The sequence below is a fragment of the Pan paniscus genome, chromosome 4 (genome assembly GCF_029289425.2).
Source record: "Pan paniscus chromosome 4, NHGRI_mPanPan1-v2.0_pri, whole genome shotgun sequence".
Taxonomy (NCBI): Eukaryota; Metazoa; Chordata; class Mammalia; order Primates; family Hominidae; genus Pan; species Pan paniscus.
In genome coordinates, this window is record NC_073253.2 from 32,313,721 (window position 1) to 32,337,798 (window position 24,078).

General features: G+C 39.1%; 1 protein-coding gene and 1 pseudogene across 1 annotated transcript in view; one reads left to right on the plus strand and one right to left on the minus strand.

Annotated features, from left to right (window-relative positions):
* TMEM167A (transmembrane protein 167A) overlaps positions 1-24,078 on the plus strand; it is a 230,032-nt gene that overhangs the window by 89,004 nt on the left and 116,950 nt on the right. The gene's annotated exons all lie outside the window — the stretch shown is intronic.
* LOC100986250 (hsc70-interacting protein-like) lies at positions 14,618-23,981 on the minus strand (annotated as a pseudogene).

Here is a 24,078-nt window from a genome sequence, read left to right on the forward strand (position 1 = left end):
GCACCACGGCATGAGGAGGCCCCTGTGTTTCCCATTGGTCACCACCGCAAGGCCCAGTCTATGGCCACTTGCTATCCAGTTGCTCTCTGGCTCCTGGGCTTCTGGGATCCCTGTGGTCTCAGGATCTATCAGAATGTGATCTTCAAGCAAACTTCTGCTTTAATCCCTCTAAAAATTCTTAAGACTAGGTGAATTGAATATTTTTGCCTTTGTTGGCCCAGTAACTGTTCTTTATTTTGGCAAAGCACTCAATTTCCTTTGGGAATATACCTTCTTGTTATCTTCCCTTTGCTTATAAGGGAGCAATTTTTCTTGTAATAAACCCATGACCTAGTCCTGGCCAATAAGGGCATTTCATTCCTTGGACCCTGGCTAAGAGACGGAGAGGAGACTCAAGCTAGGCCGTTAAGATCCAATCCAGGAATGATGGGGACAGTAGGATAGAGGCTGTCTCTGCTGGCGTCAATAGGCCTAGAGCTGCTGGGAGCCAGGGAGAGAGCCCTCAGGAGAAAGAAACCAGCCCAGAGGGAAGCAGAGCAGAGAGATGGGAAGAGACAGATAACATTTGAGCTTTGGTTCCAGTCATGCTTGGACTTTCCAGGGGAGCCAATAAATAAGCTTTTGTGGTGATTTTATTTTACATTACAAAGGAGTGTCCTTACTGAAAAATCTTCACTGATAACACTGAGCTCCATGCTTGAATAAAGTAAAGGGAAAAATTTTAAAAGTAACCAAAATATACATTCGATCTCAAAACATTGCTCTTCCACATACATCTTAAACGTACGGTAGAAGATTGTTTACTCAGATTATACAGAAATAACTTGTTCCAAATTAATGATATTTCCAGAGTTTAGATAGGTTAATTCAAAAAGGGCATAATGATAAAAGTAACGATTTATTTATCAAATTTTCTGGTTGTTTTCTTATGGATTTTCTTTCTGTTATATAAATTAAGAAATGAGATGCATAAAAATATGCATTTTAACCATTGCAGCTTAAATCTTTAAAACATTTGTTACTTGCCAAAATATGCAAACAGCAAAACTGATGTGTCAGTGTTTCAATTGTTTGAGACATATCACCCTGTCAATATTACTTATTTATTCCTGTAATATGTTGTCTTTATTGTATGTCTTATAACAAATTGCCCTTCAATTATTACAGTGATTTTTTTAAAGGGATGGTCATAAAGAAAAATGGGAAGTCTCCATTTTTGATGCTTTCATTGTTTAGACTCCCAGATATATGACCTGTGTTTCCAAACTTATGTGGGTGCTGCTCTAATCTATTAAAATAAAACATTTATTTCAAAGACATAGTGAATTTATAATAGCTCACTAACATTATGTATTTCCTTAATCAACAGCTATTACATAGAGTTCTCCTGATGTTTTTTATTTCTTGTAGAAAGGGCTCTTAGTTTTGAGGCGTTGGAAACCACTAATAGAAGGGATTTGGTGCCTTGCACCATAAACCAAAGAGATTCCTAAAACCCACAGGGTTCACCCACCACTAAATCCTTAGCAGTGCTCAGAGCTATGCCTTTGGAGGCACAAATTGTCTCTTATAAATTAAAGCCTTTTGTTCAAGAATTTCACTTCTTATTCTAAATTCCCTTTAAACGTCAAACCTTCAGAAAAAAAAACAAACAACAACAACAACAACAAAAATTTCAGTTCCTGTCAGGGAAAACCAACTAACTTCTGTGAACTCATTTAATTTCAGCATCCCACGTGACAGCATGAAAGTTGACACATTTAGTAGACCAAACAAATAAAATTAATAAAAAACAAAACCAAAATAAATCCATCCATCTATTCATGCGCTGCCATCACCCCTTTCTTTCCAATTTTCCCACTTAGTGTTTATTCCCTTGCATTCTGGTTGCGTATGTATGAATGTGAGTGGGCTTCCTGGCCATGGGCATCGCACACCATAGTGTCAGAGAAATCCCTATGGGAAGAAGCTAGCATTCCACAGTTGATATTTCAAGATGGGCATGGTCAGCAGTAAGTGGGTCAAAACCTATACCAAATGCTTATTATGACTTGGTTGGAATCAGAAGCACAGCTGAGAGGCTTGAAGGTGGTGCCCAAAAGGAGTCCAGTGACTCCCACAGATACCTCGATCATAACAGGTCCTAAAAATAAGCCACTATTTTCTTTCCCAAACCAGTTCCTTCTGCCTTCTCTCTTGCATTAACGACAATGTCACCTAAGCAGTTCCCTAAGCTAAAAAACTAGGGGTCATCTTTATTCCCTTTTCATAGTCCACATCCAAATGATCACACAATTCTGATAATTAATCCCAAAAATGTCTTCAAATCTAGACTCTCCTTTGTCTCCTCAACTCAACCACTTAGACCAGTTGTTAGATTTAAATCTGTAACATTTTCTACATGAATTGTACACACTCCAGAAAGGATATAAAATTCCAGGAAACTGGTATATGAGGGTCAAAGATGTGTTTGAATCTATTTAAAGTACTTTTGCAAAGTTAAGGGACAAGGAAATGACAAAACCAGGGCTCCAACTGGTGTTGACTGTAGATTTGTCTTCTCTTGCTACCTTGTATTGCCTGTCATTCATTATGTGTATACTAATCATTGAACTAAGAGGAAAGACCTAATATAAAACAAATAATTAGTTTTGAGAATAGTGGATCTATTGGGCCTCATTTATTGATTTATTTATAATTTGTCTCTACCCCACTGAACCGTGGGCTTCTTTCCAAAATTTGAATAGCTAATACCTAACCAAGTAACTTCACTGTGGAGATCCTCAAAAAATATTACTTTGATTGAATTTGGTTAAAAATTGTGTTATATTTCCTCCTAGAGACATTAGTCCTTGTTTGTCTTTATTAACTATTTGTAGCAACTATTAAGTACAAACATTAAACATGACCTCATCTCATGTGTCTAATAGTTGACCTCATATACTCCTAATGTTTCATATACCACGGATTTCGCATGTTCCTTGTCAATGACAGAAAATACTCTTCTCTTCATTTTTACACTTTACCCTAAAGTGGTTTTCACCACATACACAAAAAGAAACCAAGAGATCAGTCTCTCATGAAGCACCCTATAATAGGAAATACAAGAGAACTAAGCAATTTGGGAACAGTTACCATATTCTGTATGCCAAATGTTTTGGACTATGGTCATTTTGAGATGGGCATGTGAAACCAAGGGCGATTTTCAAAATGTTGAATTACCTGTTTGCCATGCCACTGACCATTCAGAAGACACTCCAGCTAGAAGACAGGAGGAAGATCCCCAAGGTCTCCTGCCCAACCAGGCCTTAATCCTTCAGTTGTTGGATCATGCAGAGGTCCCTGGATTCCCAGGGCAGGGACTGTGGCAGCTGGGGTGATGGAGGGTGTTGTGAGCAAGGGTTTAGGTAATAAGTAGCGCTTTACATGTATAGGGGCCATGGGAAATAAATCCTTGTCTATAGACATTTGGGGATGAGTTTCTTTTGGGAGTCTTTCTATTTATATTATATATCTTTATATTTATATTATGTCTATTAATCTTTATATTATATAAACTTCTATTATATATAGTCATATAGTCTTCTATTTATATAGAAGTCTTTGATTTATATAGAATTCTAATTATATAGAGTTCTAATTATACAGTCTTCTATTTATATTATGTATCTTTCTATTTATATTATATCTATATTAGTCTTTCTATTTATATTATTTATATTAGTCTTCTTTTTATATTAGGAGTCCATATGAAAATAACATTGGGTTGGAAAAGAGGAATACAGGTGTTAGGCTTTATCATATTTTATTGCATAAACTTGGAAAACTAACAACCATTTTGAGCATCAATCTCCTATTTGGAAAATGGTGACTAACCCTGTCTGCCTTAAGAAGCTATTATGAAGACTAGAAAAGATGGTATATTTGAAAGTGTTTTGAAAACTCAAAAAACACTAAAGACATTTAATGTAATAATACTATGGCACCAAATTTCTTAAATATAACATTTTAACTTTAGGAATCTAAAACAATTTTTTTATTTATCTTAATTCTATTTTGAATTATATTCTCAAGATAATATGATTATTTCTTTTGTTTCTATTACACATATAAATATTTACTATTGAGACTAGTTCATTCAAAATATTTACTATTCTTGCAATGAATTGCTTTTGGCAGAATAATTTCTTTCTTAAAATCTTGATGAATAGTATTTGGTTGCACTTATAATAGCTCAGTTAATTAAAAACACACACACACAAAATGCGAGACCTGCAATATGTACATCTACACTAAGCCACCATATAATGATGAGACATTCATGAACAGCAGTGACACATTTATTCACACTAAGAAAGGACAGGACAGGACAGGACAGGATAGGATAGGATAGGACAGGACATGATGCTAGTTAAATACATGGAAGAATATGTAGGATTCCCTAAGTTTTAATGCAAAGAACATGGACTTACATATGTAAATTTATCCTTTTAAGCCTGTAATTATTAAGTTCCTGGGAACTTTGGTTAAGATTTTTTTTGCTTGTTTTTTTCACAATATATAATATGATTTTTATTAAGGTGTATTTAAAAAAATACTTACATGGCTGAAGTTTTCTTCTTCCTTAATAAAACAATAATAAGCAAAATATTTTAAACAAGGCTGGGCATGGTGGCTCAGCACTTTGGGAGGCTGAGGTGTGTGGCTCACTAAGGACAGGAGTTTGAGACCAGCCTGGCCAACATGTTGAAACCCCATCTCTACTAAAAATGCAAAAATTAGCCAGGCATGGTGGCATATGCCTGTGTTCCCAGCTACCTGGGAGGCTGAGGCAGGAGAATCGCTTGAACCCAGGAGGTGGAGGTTGCAGTGAGTGAGATGGCGTCACTGCACTCCAGCCTGGGCGACAGAATGAGACCCTGTCTCAAAAAAAAAAAAAAAAAAAATTTAAACAAGGACACTATAGTTGCTTTGCAATGTTTAAAATAATTGCCCACCTTTGCAAAAGAAAGTATATTTTCCATGTCTTTGTGAGCTAATTTTATGTTATACATGTCAGCAGAAAGAAAGAAAGCTTGTAGGCACCTTTTATTTCTTTGAAGAGCCACAGTTTATCACTCTTTCTTTGACATGTAGTCATTATGCTGTTTATGAAAGTCAACTGCAGCTCCATAGGAGGTGGCTAAGAGATTTCATAGTAAGGTATAAAAGCTTCTTCCTTAGGAAATTACCTCAAAAGCATGCAATTTACTAACCCCTAGAGACATTTCATTCTGTAAATGGCTTCAAGAGAGCTCTCCTTATGTTAATTACAGCTGAAACTGGACTTAAGCATATCTGGAAAAATACTGTAAAATTACTTCAAAACTTTCCTTTTTACAAAGGCATATGTATTTGATCAATTTATAACACATTTACAATTTACAGTGTAATAAGATTATTGCACAGCATTACAGTATAATAATAAGTATAATCAAATTCCATATCAAAACCTGTGAATCTACATCATGTTACAGATACAATGGCAACTGAGAGTAATGAGCCAGTAACTGTAAAAGAAATGTTAATATTTTTTTCTCTAGTTTGCATATGCCTTTGCAAGACCCATTCATTAATTTCATGTATGGGTTTATTTTGCTAAACAAAATAAACAGTCGATGGTTAAAATATTTTTGGCTTTCACTCTCCAAACTTTGTCAACAGAGACTTCGACCTATTGTCAATCTATTGAAACTGATACTTTTTTCCAATCCCTTATGCTAAGAAGTGATTACAAATACCACGGCCAGACCACAAGGAAGCTAGTCACTAAAGTGTTTACAAAGGAGACATCTATCCAAGTTGACAGACAGCTCAATCTTCATCTTTGAACCAGTGCCTGTGGGTTCACAGCTTAAAAAGATGTGAAATATATTCTTTTTGTCCTCCTTGTCCTTACTTTAGCATGCAAGAAGACAAATATATAACCCTAAAGAAAGAGCTCATTCCAAAGAATGTTCAATTCTAGGTGACAACTGGATTTGGGGTATAAGGCTTTCCCACCAGAACTAGGCATTTTGCTGTGTCGTTAATCTTTCATTCCAAGACAACCTTTCTTCCGTTGTTGTTTTTTTCCTTGCAGATGTTGAAAGTGCTTTCAGGTCAGATGCAAATACAGATGCATTACCACTGACAGGCTTGTCAGTCTTCTCCTGTTTAAAATGCTTTTTGGCACTTAGGGTTTTGAGACTCGTAATCACGCCTTTTCACCTTAAATTATAAAGCCCTTTTATGGCTGTTACTGGACTTTCTAGGGAGGCCTGATGCAGTGAAGCCTGAAGTTCCTGCTTAAGGTTTTGAGCATAGAGGGTTTCTAACAAAAGGTACTAAAATCTACTGCAAAACAGATGATTTTTCATTCAGGAACATGTATTCGTGAAGACCACACTGACTGAAGTGACCTTAGTGTTTCTAAGTCAGGTTGTGCTGATCTGTCTCTCCTAGCAGCTTCTGGAGATCTAAAACAGTCGTCTAGCACGATAAATCTCTGCACTCTGCATTGTTGAGGCAGACACTGTCACGGTGGAAGTAAATGAGCATGATTTATATTTACAATTCAGAAACTTTTCTTTTAAATGGAAGCAAAGCTGGGACTATGTCTATTATGCCTAAAGACTGCAGCAATATTGCAAGTAACTACAAGGCACTTATTTACATAAGTTTTTCTTTGTTATTTCCTTCTTTCTAACCTTGCTAATATTTATTTTGACTACTTGGCAAAGTGCCTCTGACTTCATCCAGGATGAGAACAAGGCTGAATGAACGATACCACCCAGGCAGTTCGTAAAACAAAACTGCTGAGAGTTTGTTTCTTCTTTCTTTTAGTATTTCCTGTTTGCATATTATGAAAATTATAAATCATTTTCATAATTTGAGCAATGAACTGTTAGTTCCCAAGGACACTTGTTAGGTGTTCACGAGATCAACTGCATTTATAAACATTTTATTGTATTTTTTAAGTAGCCTAGTATTTGGGATTAGATTTGACAATCTGGCTGGGAATCAGTAACCTGAAGCTCACCTGGACCAAGTGACTTTGTCAAAAAGAAGCAAAGTACAATTGTGTACAGTAATTTCCTCCAGGTGGTTATAGAAGCCAAATCTGATTCTTGTCAAATGATTAGTGTTAAGGTGTTTATTTACAATAAGAAAGAATTCACACTTTTATTAGTACAAATCAGTGGTTCTCCAATTGTGGTCTCAGGAGCAGCTTTACATGGGAACTTGTTAAAAATGCAAATTCTCAAGCACCACCACACCTACTGAATTAGAAACTCTGGGAGTGGGGGCCCAGTGAAATGTGTTTTAATAAGCCCTTTGGGTGACCCTGATGTTTCAAGTTTATGAGTAATTTAAAGCAACGCGATCATAAATCTGAATAAAATCTACACAATTACTTTATAATTTTCACTTGGGTATATGGAGATATGAAGTCAAATTTTAAAAGCAAAATGTAAAGCTTCACTCTGATTTAAGCAAAAATCTTAATGGCATTGCAGCACCATCAAATCCCTTTCTTTTCACTTGTTTTGAGTTCATTTGAGGGAAAAAAGGTGACTCTAACTTGCTGAAAACAGTGTAAGTTATGTATATACTAAACGTTTGAATTCTGATTTTGATTTATTTTTCTTTCCGTAGAGCTGCCTAGTCTGTATGATTGTTGTTTGTCATTGTCAACTGCCTGCCAAATTATACAATTGAAAAATGAAAAGGAGAATTCACCTACGTAGACAGACATCTGCTAGAAATCAGTACTTTTAAATTTCACTCACTTTCTAGAATATTTCTAGAATTTTCTATGTGAAAAAGCAAAGGAATCTAAAAGGACATGCATGGTTCTTTCTTGGGTGGGAATTTTTTTTTCATTGATGCAAAAATAGGTGTTCATATTTTCACAGTACATGTGATCTTTCAATTCATATAACTTGTGCAGATCAAATCAGTGTATTTGGGATATCCAACACCTTAAATATTTGTCTTTTTTATGCTAGAAACACTTGAATTATTCTCTTCTAGGTAATTTTAAATGTTTAATAGATTATTGTCTATATCAATAAACTATAGTCAACCTACTGATCTATTGAACACTAGGTCTTAATTTTTCTATCAAACTGCATATTTGTACCCGTTAATCAACTTCTCTTCATCTCCCACTCCCCACTAATCTTCCTGGCCTGTAGTAACCACCAATCTACCATCTATCTTTATAAGATCCACTTTTTTAGCTCTCACATATGAGTGAGAACGTGTGATATTTGTATTTCTGTGCTCGGCTTATTTTACTTAACTTAATGACCTCCAGTTCTATCCATGTTGCTGCAAATGATAGAATTTCATTCATTTTTATGTCTGAATAATAGTCCATTGTGTATCTATACTGCAATTTCTTTATCCATTCATCCACTGATGGGTACTTAGGTAGGTTCCATATTTTGGCTATTGTAAATAATGATGCAATTAACATGGGAGTGCAGCTGCCTCTTTGATATATTGATTTCCTTTCTTTTGGGTATATACCCAATAGTAGAATTGCTGGATCATATGGTAGTTCTATTTTTAGTATTTTTAGGAACCTCAAAACTGTTCTTCATTGTGGTTGTACTAATTTACGTTCCCACCAATATGAGGGTTCCTCTTTCTCCAAATTCTCACCAGAATTTGTTATCACCCGTCTTTGTGATGAAGGCCATTTTAACTGGGGTGAGATGATATCTTATTGTGGTTTTAATTTGCATCTCTCTGAAGATTAGTGATTTTGAATTTTTTTTTCATATAGCTGTTAGCCATTGGTATGTCTTCTTTTGAGAAATACCTATTCACATATTTTTCTTACTTAAATTGGATTATTGTTTTTTGCTATTGAGTTGTTTGAGTTCCTCCTATAGTGTAGTTATTAATCCCTTGTCAGATGGAAAGATTGCCAATGTTTTGTCCCATTCTGTAGGTTGTCTCTTCACTTTGTTGACTGTTTCCTTTGCTCTGCAGAAGCATTTCAGCTTGATGTAATCTCAATTGTCTATTTTTACTTTGGTTGCCTGTGCTTTTGAGATCTCACACACAAAAATATCTTTGCCCAGATCAATGTCCTGGAGTGTTTCCCCAGTTTTTCTTCCAGCAGCTTCATAGTTTCAGGTCTTAGATTTAAGTCTAGCTTCATTCACCTGCATATACTTATCCAATATTAACAGCACCATTTATTAGAGAGACTATTGTTCCCCCATTTATTCTTGGTGCCTTTGTCAAAGGTGAATTGGGTTTAAATGTATGGATTTATATCTGGGTTCTCTATTCTGTCCCATTGTGTTTTTATGCCAGTACCACACTGATTTGATTGCTATAGCTTTGTAGTAAACTTTGAAGTCAGGTAGTGTCTTCAAATGCCTCCAGCTTTGCTCTTTTTGCTCAGGATTGCTTTGGCTGTTTGGAGTCTTTTGTAGTTCCATACAAATTTTAGTATTGTTTTTTCTATTTCTGTAAAGAGTGTCATTGGTATTTTGATGGGGCATTTGCATTGAATCTGTAAATAGATTTGGGTAGTGTGGTCATTTTAACAATGTTAATTCTTCCAATCCATGAACATGAAATGTCTTTCTATTTTTGTGTCCCTCTCAATTTCTTTCATCTGTGTTTCATAGTTTTCTTTCACTTCTTTGGTTAAATTGATATCTAGGTATTTTATATTCTTTGGAGCTTTGATGAATGGGATTCTTTTCTTTCTTTTTCAGATCAATTGCTGTTAGCATATAGAAATGCCACTGACTTTTTAGGCTGATATGTATCCTGCAACTTTACTGAATTCATTTGTCAGTTCTACGAGGTTTTGGTGGAATTTTTAGGTTTCTCTGAATATAAGAATATATCATCAGCAAACAAGGATAATTTGAGCTCTTCCTTTCCAATTTGAATGCTCATTATTTCTTTCTCTTGCCCAATTGCTCTGTCCAGGACTTACAGTATTAGGTTGAATAAAAGTAATGAAAGTGGGCATCCCTGTCTTGTTTCAGATCCTAGAGGAAAGACCTTCAATTTCTCCCCACTCAGTATGATATTTGCTGTAGGTTTGTCATATATGGCCTTTATTATTTTGAGTTATGTTCCTTCTATACCCAGTTTGATGAGGACTTTTATCATAAAGGGGTGTTGAATTTTATTGAATACTTTTTTGGCATCTATTGAAACATCATACGGTTTTTACTTTTGGTTTTGTTAATGTTATGTATAACATTTATTGATTAGTATATGTTGAATCATCCTTGCACCCCTGGGATGAATCCCACTTGATCATAGTAAATGATCTTTATAATGCCTTATTACATTCAGGTTGCTAGTATTTTGTTGAAGATTGTTGTACCTATGTTCATTGGTGATACTGTCCTGTAGTGTTCTTTTTTTTTTTTTTTTTTTTTTTTTTTTTTTGGTCCTGTTGTGTTCTTGTCTGGTTTGGTATTGGGGTAATTCTGGCCTTGCAAAATGAGTTTGGTAGTATTCCCTACTCTTCAATTTTTTTTGAAGAGTTAGAGTATAATTGGTATTACTTCTTCTTTAAATGTTTGGTAGAATTTAGCAGTGAAGGCCTAAGGTCCTGAGTTTTTCTTTGATGGGAATCTTATTTTAAATTACAGCTTAATCTTGTTGCTCATTATTGGATTGTTGAGACTTTTTTATTCCTTCATGGTTCAATCTTAGTAGGTTGTATGTGTTCAGGAATTTCTCAATTTGTTGGCATATAGTTGTTCCTAAGAGTCTCTAATGATTCTTTGTATTTCTGTGGTCTCAGTTCTTATACCTCCTTTTCTATTTGATTTTATTTATTTGTATCATCTCTCTCTTTTTCTTAGTTAGACTAACTAAAGGCTTATCATCTTTTTTTATCTTTCATAAAAACACAACCTTTTGGCTGGGCATGGTGGCTCACGCCTATAATCCCAGCACTTTGGGAGGCCAAGGTAGGTGGTCAGGAGTTCGAGACCAGCCTGGCCAGCATGGTAAAACCCTGGCTCTACTAAAAATACAAAAAATTAGCCGGGCATGGTGGCACGTGCCTGTAATCCCAGCTACTCAGGAGGCTGAGGCAGGAGAATTGCTTGAACCCGGCAGGCAGAGGTTGCAGTGAGGCTGGAGTGCAGTGGTGTGATCTCGGCTCACTGCAAGCTTGCCTCCCAGGTTCACGCCATTCTCCTGCCTCAGCATCCCGAGTAGCTGGGACTACAGGTGCCCACTACCACACCCGGCTAATTTTTTGCATTTTTAGTGGAAACAGGTTTCACCGTGTTAGCCAGGATGGTCTCAATCTCCTGACCTCGTGATCTGCCCGCCTCGGCCTCCCAAAGTGCTAGGATTACAGGCGTGAGCCACCGCACCCGGCTCACTCTATGGCTTTTAATTGAAGAATTGAGTCCATTTATATTCAGTGTTATTCTTGATAAGTAAGACTTACTACTGTCATTTAGTTGCTTATTTTCTGGTTGTTTTATAACTTGTCTCTTCCTTCTTTCCATCTTTCTTTGTGGTTAAGTGATTTTCTCTGGTACTATGTTTTAATTCATTGCTTTTATTTTTAGCAAATCTATTGTAGGTTCTTGCATTGCGGGTACCACTAGGCTTACAAAAAATACCTTGTAGGTATAGTAAGTTGTTTTAAGGAGGTGACAATTTATCTTTTTTTTTTTTTTTTTTTTTTTTTCTGAGATGAAGTTTCGCTCTTGTTGCCTATGCTGGAGTGCAGTGGCACAATCTCAGCTCACTGCAGGCTCCGCCTCCCAGGTTCAAGTGATTCTTCTGCCTCAGCCTCCTGAAGAGCTGGGATTACAGGCACCCGCCACCATGCCCAGCTAATTTTTGTATTTTTAGTGGAGACAGGATTTCACCATGTTGGCCAAGCTAGTCTCCAACTCCTGACCTCGTGATCTGCCCACCTCAGCCGCCTAAAGTGCTGGAATTACAGGCGTGAGCCACTGCGCATGGCAACAATTTATCTTAGATCACAAAGAAAAGAATAGATAAAAAGAAAAAAAAAAAGGTAAAAGTTCTACACTTCAACTCCATCTCCCCTAAATTTTGACTTTTACTTGTCTCAGTCTACCTTTTTTATATTACCTACCTCTTGACAGACTACTGTAGCTATTATTATTTGGTAGATTTGTCTTTTGGGCTTCATACTAGAATTAAGAGTGGATCGTACACTGCAATTCAGTATTCCGTGTTTGTCTGTGTCCTTCTGTCAGTGGGTTTTATACCTTCAAATGCTTTTTTCTCATGTTAATGGTCTTTCTTTCTTCTTTCTTTCCTCCCTTCCTTCCTTCCTTCCTTCCTTCCTTCCTTCCTTCCTTCCTTCCTCTTTCTTTCTTTCTTTCTTTCTTTCTTTCTTTCTTTCTTTCTTTCTTTCTTTCTTTCTTCTTCTTTTCTCCCTTTCTTTCTTTCTTTTTTTTCTGCAGGAAAAACTCCCTTTAAGCATTTCTTATAAGATGAGTCTGAAGGTGGTGAATTTTCTGCACTTTTGTTTGTCTGGGAAATACCTTATCTCGCCTTCATATTGGAAGAATGACTGCTGCATGCAGTATTTTTGATGGAAGGTTTTTCTTTCAGCACTTGGAAAATGTCATTCTACTCCCTCCTGGCATGTACAGTTTCCATTGAGAAGTCTGTTGCCAGATGAATTGTACCTCTTTTGCTATTTGTGTATTTTCCCTTACTGCTTTTAGGATCCTCTCTCTATCTTTTACCTTTGAGAGTTTGATTATTGCATACTTTGGAGTAGTCTTATTTGGGTCAAATCTGTTTAGTGTTCTCTGACTTTCCTGAACCTGGATATTTATATCTTTCTCACATTTTAGAACATTTTCTGTTATTTCTTTGAATAAGTTTTCTACCCCTTGTTCTTGCTCATCTCCCACTTGAATACTAATAATTCTTAAATTTGCTCTTTTGAGGTAATTGTCTGTATCTTGCAGGTGGTCTTTTTTCTTTATCATTCTCTTTTCTCCCCTGTGTATTCTCAAATATACAGGGCCTTTCTTTGGGCTCACTGAGTCTTTCCTCTGCTTGATCCATTCTGCTATTGAGGGCCTCTAATGAATTTTTAATTCAGCAAATATATTTCCGAGTTCCAAGATTTCCGTTTGATTTTTTTGTCAGTTATTTCAATCTCATTGTTAAATTTCTCTGATAAATTTATGTTTTTATTTATAATTTTCTTTCTCATTGGAGGGCATGGAAAGAAAGCAAACAGAGGTGGGGGTATGGTTACACTATTTAAGGAAGAGCTGAATACAAAGACAATGAGTCTTTCATAGTCTCAACAACTCCACAATGAATGTGGATTATCTCATTTATAATTCACATTGGATCAAAAAAATTGGTTCCCCTCTGTATATATCAATTTAATTCAAACCTTATTATCTTCAAAATACAAAGATGAATACTGCAAGATAAACTCTTACTGCAATAGGTATTTTCTAAGTAGAAGACCAAACATCAAAGGGAATCCCTCTTTCCAATGTCTTTTGATATGACAAGATTTTGCCAGAGTTGAACTCTAAAACTTAAGTAAGCATTCTCATGGCCAAGTAAGAAACTAGTTGTTTTGGGTATTACCTTACAATTCACGTATGTATTACATATTAAATTAAACTCAGCATGAAATATGATTGTATAATTATGCTGTTAATGATGATAGCAGTGATGATGCTGGTAGAAAAAACCTGTCTTTAGCCCAAGAAAAGTAAGGGAGAAAAATGTAACAAGCAGAAATCAGACAGAGAGTTGGGCATTTTTTGACTAGGAAAGAGAATTTTAAGCATAGAAATATACAAAGAAAAGTACTCCCTTATTTTCCCTATGTGGAAATAGTATGAAACATTTATTAGATCTACTGGACAAGAACAGAACTAAGTACTGCAACTGTACCGCAGCATTACAAAAAATTCATCCCTTCACCACAGTGTAAGATTTAAGGGCAGCCTGCCCAAGGATGCATGTTATATAAAACACAACAAGATTGCTACTGCCCTGCCAAGTACTTCCAGTCCCTACCCAGGTCCTACTGAAATACTGGTGTTCCCAATTAGTTTTATTAAAATAATTCTTTAAAGAAAAGATAAAGCATTTAAAAAGACAAGTCAAAATGCTTCAGGAATGACATATCCAGCACAAACTTTATCCTCAAATGAGTTATGTTTGCTTCACACTAATAAATTTTATTTCACTCAAATTAGAGCAATAATCTTCCATACATAAATGTTTTCCCTGCCCAATAATTCAAAACAAATCCAAAATCATTAGTAAAAAAATATAAGAATTAACAGACCCTTTAAATTTGTTTTAAATATTTTTAAGGTTTAAAAATTGTTTAAAGTTTGTAATTCCTAGTAGGAAAACATTATCTGAATGAATACCCTAATGGCAAACCACTGTAAAATGCCTCAGCTGCATTTAGGGGAGAGGGGTAGGGATTATCTTCAAAGCACCCCAGCTCTCTTGATGAGAAGGTCAGAGGTACACTGCTTTGTATTATTGTGACATCCATAAGGTGATCTAGGTTGTTTTTCCTTCAGCAAGGGCTTTATTCATCAGAAGGGCATTACAATTGACCTCCAAATTTGGCTGACAATTTACTGATAAGATTCATAACCTTTGGGTTGCTCTGGTATTGTGACATACTTGCTGAGTTCTGAGCCACATCCTGGAAGGCCACCATAACCTCTGGACCCTGCATGGCTGCAAGAACCTCTGAATCACTAAGAATTTCATTGAGTCCAGGCATTCTGGCCATTCCAGACATTCCTCAGGGAAAATTAGCAGGCATTCCCCCAGGAAAGCCACCTGGAAAAGAGCTATACTGAGCTCCTTAGTGTCATCAGGCTTCTTCCTCCCTCTGGGCTCTCTCATGCTCTTCTTGAGCCTTCTTAACTCTTTCTATTCTTGCTTTGATCTCTCACCCTTCACGTTTTCACTCATACTTTCTCTGATGTTCTGCAATTTTCTGTGCCCTAGGTTGAACTTCTTTCAGCATTGCACTAGCATCTTCATCATAATCCAATTTACAGGCAAAGGCAAGATCATGTGCTGCTTCTTCCCAGTGGCCTAGAAGTATGTGTGCTTTCCCTCACCACTTGTAAGGCTGAGCTGAATCAGGATTTATTTCAATGGCTCTGTCACAGTCTCAGATAGCAGCATTTGGCTCCTGTAATTTGACAAAGACACTTGCCCTCTTGGCATACAAAATGGCCAAGCAAGGATTCAGCCTGATGGCATCTGTGAATAAGTCAATGGCTTTCTGCAGTTCACCATCATTTAGGGCTTCAATAGCAGCCACTTTCTTATCATTTGCCTGATCCATCATCTCCTCTGTTATCTCTGCATTTTAATCTCCCATTTCTTGAGGGGCATCAGTGTCTGGTTCAATCATACCTTCATTATCAATAACTAGATCACTTTCCTCACTTGATGGCGTTAGATATGAGTTCTAAATTTCTCTTCAAAGAATCAATATGTCAGTATGTTCAATTCTTTGCCTTCTACTTTTAAACTTAACTTCCTCATAAAGCAACCTTTTTCAATCACCTGCTCCACTCTGACTCATTCCGATTACCTGCTCCACCCTGACTCATTCTGATCACCTGCCCCACCATGACTCATTCCAATTACCTGCTCCACCCTGACTCATTCCAATTACCTGCCTGCCTTGGCTCATTCTGATCACCTGCCCCACCCTGACTCATTATGATCACCTTCCCCAACCTGACTCATTCTGATCACTTGCCCCATCCTGACTCATTCCAATTACCTGCTCCACCCTGACACATTCCGGTTACCTGCTCCTGCCTGACTTCTCCTCCACTCTGACTTATTCCATAACCATTTTTCCCGCCAAACCACTCACCCCATCACTCTCTTTAAATTAGCCAGTCGGAATTAGTTTAGCCTGTGCAGTCTAACCCTAGCCAATAGAGGAACGACACAGCAGCAGGGGCCACGTGCATCAGGAATAAGAACCCCTTTCCCACCCAGGTGTGTTCTCTCTATTGTTCCATCTGCAACTGAGCACCTTTTCTGCAGAAAGTAAAGATAGCCTTGCTAAGAGATCATTTGTCTCCAAGCTGACTTTTCTTCGCAGCACCGATTATCTATTTCTAACAATTTTGGGGTCTCATCCAGGATTACAGTCTCCTCTAGGGTGGGTCTCCAGTCCTCTCTTGTGAGAAGGCATGCCCCACTACCTCGTTTTTGGCAGCCTCAGGTGTGAGGAACCGAGATCCACCCAGTGTGATGAATAAACTGGGACTCTCAGCAACGTGGAAAGAAACTGGCTAGCAACGTAGGGTAAAGGATCCTCACATACTGCGGTGATGACTCTGCACAGACCAAGGAAGAAGAAACCATGGGAGCTGGTAAAGTACTTCCTTGGTGGTCAAATTCTGGAGGGCTAAATGTGTGTGTGCGTGAATGATCACAAACAACCCTTCTTATGGTATTGTTCATGTGGATGGTGACAAGTCCTACTGCTGGAGTGAGTGGGTCCTCTCCACGGTTCTGTGGCTACCTCATACGGCTTAGGGCAGATCCTGCTGTGGGATTTACACCGGCATACCAATGCTAAGAGGGGTCTAATTCTTCCTTGGGGGAGCAGCCAGAGAGGACAACATGAGTGGGAAGTGTGCAAAGGACCGTCAGATGGGGAAAGGGAGGAAACAGGTCAACCTTCCAGGGCAGCAAGGCAAGACATCCCTGGTTTGAGGGGTTGAGACTTCCAGGACAGGCAAGGCAAGGCACCCCTGGTTTGAGTGGTTGAGCCTTCCACAAATTTCAGGGGGTTGAACCTTACACAAACCTCTGGTAGTTAGAAAAATATTCAGAACTCCCCTTTCCTTTCTTCTTGTGGGGAAGAAAGAGTAGCTCCACTCCTGCTGGTCCCTCCCCTAGGGGAAGGGGAAGGAGAGGGGGAAACAGCAGCATAAGCAGCTGGCAGAGGCAGGGAAAGACCAGCAGAGAGGAAAGAGAAACTTGGAGAGGAAGTCAGAGAGAAAGAGACAGAGAGTCAAAGAGAGAGAGAGAGAGATAGAAGTAGTAAAGAGAAAACAGTGTACCCTATTCCTTTAAGTGCCAGGATAAATTAAAAACCTATAATTGATAATTGAAGGTCTTCTCCTTGACCCTATAACATTCCAATACCACCTTGTTGTCAGTGTAAACAAGGGTGTAGCCTGAAAGCACTGAGGCCACTGACAACCCGTAGCCTTTCCTAATCAAAAATCCTTAACCCTGTAACCTGTGGATAGCCCAAATGCATTTAATCTGTAGTGGCGACTGCTTTGTTAACAGAAGAAAGTAGAAAAATAACTTTTAGAGGAAACTTCATTGTGAGCACACCTCATCAGGTTGGAACTATCCTAAGTCAAAAAAAAAAAAAAAAAAGCAAAAATGTAGCATACTGACTCAAGAACCTTAAAGTATGAGGCTATTCTGTTAGAAAAAGATGATTTAACATTAAACACTGAAAATTCCCTTAACCCAGCAGGCTTCCTAACAGGGGATCTAAATCTTAATTGATTACCATACAAAGGTCCAACCAGACCTAGGAGGAACTCCCTTCAGGACAGGACAATAGATGGTTCCTCCCGGGTGATTGAGGGAAAAAGACACAATGGGTATTCAGTGAGTGATAAGGAAACTCTTGTAGAAGCAGAGTTAGGAAAATTGCCTAATAGTTGGTCTGCTCAAACGTGTGAGCTGTTTGCATTCAACCAAGCCTTAAAATACTTACAGAATCAGGAAGGAGCCATCTATACCAATTCTAAGTTAATATGGACTGAACGAAGTCTTACTAATAGCAAAGAATAATTGAAATCCCAAACTTACAAAGTTTTCAACAAAAGTAAAATTTGCTAAAAGTTAACAGTGTAACATGTATTATCCTAACTTCTAATTTTGTGGCCTAAGGCAGCCTAGTCCACAGACATGAAGGAAGTTCACTTTGGAGAAGAATGGTTATCTTTGAAAACAAAAAATGGGGGAGAATTTATGTAAAAAGAATATTATATGGTAAATTCTTGTCCTAAAACAAATTAATTGGTTGTTTAAAGAAAGGGATGTTTGCAACAAGTCAGAAAGTTGAGGCACATTGAAGAATTGTCTGTGAAAGTCGTGAAAAAAAGTTATAAAAGGGAAATGTTGTATAATTTAAAAGTAATTAGGCCTCCTGAATGTAAAACTATTGAAGAAACAGTTTATGTGCAAGGTGTGTAAGGAAAGTAAAATGTATTTTTGGTAAAAGGATTACAAGGAGGCATAAGAATATGGATTTTTACCTACATTAAAAGGTTAAAAAAATACTTTATTGGCTGGGCGCGGTGGCTCACGCCTGTAATCCCAGCACTTTGGGAGGCTGAGGTGGGCAGATCACGAGGTCAGTAGATTGAGACCATCCTGGCTAACATGGTGCAACCCCATCTCTACTAAAAATACAAAAAATTAGCTGGGTGTGGTGGCGGGCACCTATAGTCCCAGCTACTCGGGAGGCTGAGGCAGGAGAATGGCGTGAACCTGGGAGGTCGACGTTGCAGTGAGCCGAGATAGCGCCACTGCACTCCGGCCTGGGCAAAAGAGCGAGACTCCATCTCAAAAAAAAAAAAAAATTTGTTTTAAAGGTTTAAGCAAGTTTTGAAATGTTAATTGTAAAGGAAATTCTGTGTGTAAACATATTGGCTAAAGTTAAAGGGGTATCATCCAGTTTTTCTGTGAACGGGACATTAAAATAAAAGCACAACAGATTTTTCTTAAAGCACTAACCTGCTCTTTAACAAAAATTATAAATGGTTAAAAAGAGTCTATAAAAATCTTACCTTATGGTCAGACATTAAAATTGGATAAATATGTCTATAAGGTTTTATTAAAATTAAGTTTAACATTAATAACACTAATATAAAGGTGAAATTTAGTTCATCTGGTATAAAATCATACAGGAAGCATTGTTAAATATAAAATGGTGTTTGGCTTTCTTTGGTCTAAAAACTAATAAAAATAGGTGCTAAAGAAAATTTCTCAGGCTGGGCGCAGTGTCTCATGCCTGTAATCCCAGCACTTTGGGAGGCCGAGGCAGGCAGATCACGAGGTCAGGAGATCAAGATCATCCTGGCTAACATGGTGAAACCCCGTCTCTACTAAAAATACAAAAAATTAGCCGGGCGTGGTGGCGGGCGCCTGTAGTCCCAGCTACTCGGGAGGCTGAGGCAGGAGAATGGCATGAACCTGGGAGGCAGAGCTTGCAGTGAGCCGAAATCGTGCCACTGCACTCCAGACTCCAGCCTGCGTGACAGAGCAAGACTCCTTCTGAAAAAAAAAGAAAAAAAAGAAAATTTCTCAGCGAGAAGGCACCAAGGACTATAAAGTCCACTGCTGATGTCCCCACATTTAAAACAAAAGATCAATTTCTTAGAAATTATTTACTTGGGTTAACCTCCACTTTCTCCTCCCTTAAAACAAGAGGTCTTTCAGCAGAGGCGCCGCCTTTGGAGTTTCCAGTACATCAGCATTGGCCTGGGGATCACGTTCTCATCAAAGGGTGGAAAGAAGGGAAACTTGAGCCAGCCTGGGAAGGACCCTGCATTGTGCTGCTAACCACCGAGACTGCTGTTTGTACAGCAGAAAAGGATGGACACATCACACCCGAGTCAAGCAAGTGCCATTATCATCAGAATCATGGGTCATTGTTCCTGGACAATCCTCTACCAAATTAAAGCTAAAAAAAGCTTAGTCCATCTATCTTTTCCTTTCCTTTCCTTACCCAGTGCTTATATCCATTACTATTCCTACCACTAGCAACTCTTACCCCACTTTAGAGCACTTCTATGGTTTAGGAGCAGAAGTCACTGGAAAGGATCCTATAGGCTTCTTCAAGGTATGCTTTGTTCTCCCTCCTCCACCTCCTATGGCTGCCCCTTTCCCAAACCTATGAAATCAAACTATGACTCGCTTCATGCCAAGTGACAAAAGCAAGATCTCAGTAGTAGAAATAGGAGACCTAAGGCAAACCATATCCATTGAAACAGGGTATAAAGATGTAAATGCCTGGTTAAAATGGATTAAATGTTCCGTCCACATGTTAAACAAAGGCAATTGTTATGCTTGTGTGCACTGCAGGCCAGAGGCCCAGATTGTCCCCTTTCTACTAGGGCGGTCCTCCAGTCGACCGGGCGTGGGCTGCATGGCAGCTCTCTTACAGGATTCTACAGCCTGCAGTAACAAGTTGTGCCAAGTTCTCTCTCTGCTATATCCCAAATTTCAACACCCTGCAGGTCAGACCCCGAGGGCCATCCAGCTTCCATCTCCCAACACAAAGTTCACTAAGTATCTCAGACTGAAGGACAGGACTAGCTGGATTTCCTAGGCTGACTAAGAATCCCTAAGCCTAGCTGAGAAGGTGACCACATCCACTTTTAAACACGGGGCTTGCAACTGAGCTTACACCTGACCAATCAGAGAGCTCACTAAAATGCTGATTAGGCAAAAACAGGAGGTAAAGAAACAGCCAATCATCTATTGCCTGAGAGCACAGCAGGAAGAACAAGGATCAGGCCATAAACCCAGGCATTCTAGCAGGCAACGGCAATCCCCTTTGGGTCCCCTCCTTGTATGGGAGCTCTGTTTTCACTCTATTAAATCTTGCAACTGCACTCTTCTGGTCCTTGTTTGTTATGGCTCTAGCTGAGCTTTCGCTCACTGTCCACCACTGCTGTTTTGCCAGTGTTGCAGACCCGCTGCTGACTTCCATCCCTCCGGATCCAGCAGGGTGTCTGCTGTGCTTCTGATCCAGCAAGGCGCCCATTGCCACTCCCAATCGGGCTAAAGGCTTGCTATTTTTCCTGCATGGCTAAGTGCCTGGGTTTGTCCTAATCAAGCTGAACACCAGTCACTGGGTTCCACGGTTCTCTTCTGTGACCCACGGCTTCTAATAGAGCTATAACACTCACTGCATGGCCCAAGATTCCATTCCTTGGAATCCGCGAGGCCAAGAACCCCAGGTCAGAGAACACGAGGCTTGCCACCATCTTGGAAGTGGCCCACCGCCATTTTGGAAGTGGCCCACCGCCATCTTGGGAGCTCTGGGAGCAAGGACCCCCGGGTAACATCACGACAGGGAGGAAACTTAGTGTTCCTTGGAGACCTGAAGGGATGCAGTAAGCTTAAAAATTTTCAAAAGCTTACCAATCAGTCGCCCTTATTCCTCCCTGAGCGGATGTGTAGTAGTATTATGGTGGACCTTTACTGAACACTCTGCTGAGTAACTCAAGTGGGACTTATTCTTTAGTCCAATTGGCTATCCCTTTCACCCTGGCATTTCATCAACCAGAGAAAGGAAAAATAAGACATCGTAAAGCAAAAGAAGCCTCTTATGGGTCATTCTACTATCACGTCTATTTAGACACAATTAGAGTCCCATGGGGAATACCAGATCAATTTAAAGTCCGAAATCATATAGCTGCAGGATTTGAGTCAATATTTTAGTGGGTGACAATTAAGAAAATGTAAATTGGATAAACTACATCTATTACAACCAACAGCGATCTATTAATTACACTGGAGATGCTGTTAAAGGAATAGCTGGATAATTAGGGGCTACTAGCCAGATGGCTTGGGAAAAATAAGATAGCCTTAGACATGATATTAGCAGAAAAAGGAGGAGTTTGTGTCATAATTAAAACTCAATGTTGCACCTTCATCCCAAACAACACTGCCCCTGATGAAAGTATAAAAAAGACATTGCAAGGTCTGACTGTTCTATCCAATAAGTTAGCCAACAACTCAGGGGTAAACGACCATTTTACAGGATGGCTAGAAAAGTGGTTCGTTAAATGGAAAAGAATAATAGCCTCAATTTTTACTTCCCTCGCAGCCGTAATGGGTTTACTTATTCTTGTAGGGTGCTGTGTCATATCATGCATCCATGGTTTGGTACAGAGGCTCATAAAAATGGCTCTTACTAGAACCTCCTTTAACTATCCTACACCTTATCCAGAGAAGCTGCTTCTTTTGGAAAATCAAGCAGAACAACTAAGCCAAGACATGTTAAAGAAGTTTGAAGAGAAAGAGCTGTAAGGTAAATGCAAGAGGAGGGAATGTTAGATATGAGTTATAAATTTCTCTTCAAAGAATCAATATGTCAGTATGTTCAATTCTTTGCCTTCTACTTTTAAACTTAACTTCCTCATAAAGCAACCTTTTTTGATCATCTGCTCCACTCTGACTCATTCCGATTACCTGCTCCACCCTGACTCATTCCAATTACCTGCTCTGCCCTGACTCATCCTCCACTCTGACTCATTCCATAACCATTTTTCCCGCCAAACCACTCATCCCGTCACTCTGTTTAAATTAGCCAGTTGGAATTAGTTTAGCCTGTGCAGTCTAACCCTAGCCAATAGGAGAATGACACAGCAGCAGGGGCCATGTGCATCAGGAATAAGAACCCCTTCCCCTCCCTTGTCCAGGTGTGCTCTCACCATTGTTCCATCTACAACTGAGCACACTTTCTGCAGAAAGTAAAGATGGCCTTGTTGTGAGATCATTTGTCTCCATGCTGACTTTTCTTCATGGCACTGATTATCTATTTCTAACAATGGTTCATCTGCCTTTAAGTCTTCCTCTACCTTCTTACTATCAGTTTTTTTTTTCCCCTTGGTATTTTCTTCTCATTTAGCTTTCTGAGTAGCAGGTGGTACTTCACCCCCCATGATCTCCACCCACTCCCTCAGGAAGTGCATTTCCTTGGTGTGCAGAATGGTCAGATCTGGCTTACACATTTTCACAAAGGCCCAACGCTCGTTCACTTTGCGGGGGTCCATGGTTGGGAGGTGATGGGCAAAGCTGAGGGGCTGCAGCTCAGTTCCAGGCCCAGGCACGGCTTGACATGACCACGCAGAAGACTCTGATAAATTTATGAATTGCTTTTCTGTGTTATCTTGGAGATTACACAGAATAAAACTGGTATTTTGAATTCTTGGTGAGAGAGCTCACATACTGCCATCTTGTTAGGGTCAGTCACTGGTTCCTTGTTTTGTCCATTTAGAGAGGGCATTTTTCCCTTGTGGATATATGTCTAATGTCTTTGCATTAAAGGATTATTTATTCCAGTCTTTTCTGTTTGGCTTGTTTTGGTTTTTATTGGATATATTTGCTTAGAGATTCTTTTTTTTTTTTTTTTTTTGAAATGGAGTCTCACTCTTTTTGCCCAGGCTGGAGTGCAGTGGTGTGATGTAGGGTCACTGCAACCTCTGCCTCCCGAGTTCAAGCGATTCTCCTGCCTCAGCCTCCGGAGTAGCTGGGATTACAGGTGCTCCCCCACCACACCTGGCTAATTTTTTTGTATTTTTAGTAGAGTCAGGGTTTCACCATGTTTAGCCAGGCTGGTCTTGAACTCCTGACCTCAGGTGATCCACCCGCCTCAGCCTCCCAAAGTGCTGGGATTACAGGTGTGAGCCACCATGCCCGGCCCTGCTTACAGATTCTTTATTGCTAGATCACTACCTCCTTTTTCGGCTGTAGGTTTTACCTTAAGCCCGGGTTTATAATGGCTCTATAAACAATCAGAGCGTTGCTCTCCCCAGTGAGGATTGTTGCAAATGGGGTATTTTGGTAGTGTGGGAAGGCTGGCTAGGGATTCCTGCACAGGGGCCCTGTGGCATGAATCCTCTACAGCATGATGCTGCAGGACAGCCACTCCCATTTGGTGTCTCCTTTGGCTGTGTTCCAGAGCATAGTTTCCAAGACTGGTGACAGTAGTCCCACCTCCCTCCTTGGTCTTTGCTTGATCTCAGGGATATTTCTCCCTTCATTTGGTTTCCTATGGAGTAAGGTGAGGACAGGTCGCCTGCCAGGGAAACCAAACTGGAGGGCAAGTTTTCTGTCCACCTCAATCTCAGTTTTTCCAGTGTAGAAATCATGAGCTGAGAGGAAATTTTGTGTGCATTTGATGCTGGGCAGAATGTTGGGAGGGACATCACTGGTGTAGAAATCTGATTCTCTTACCATCTACTCAGAGTTTTG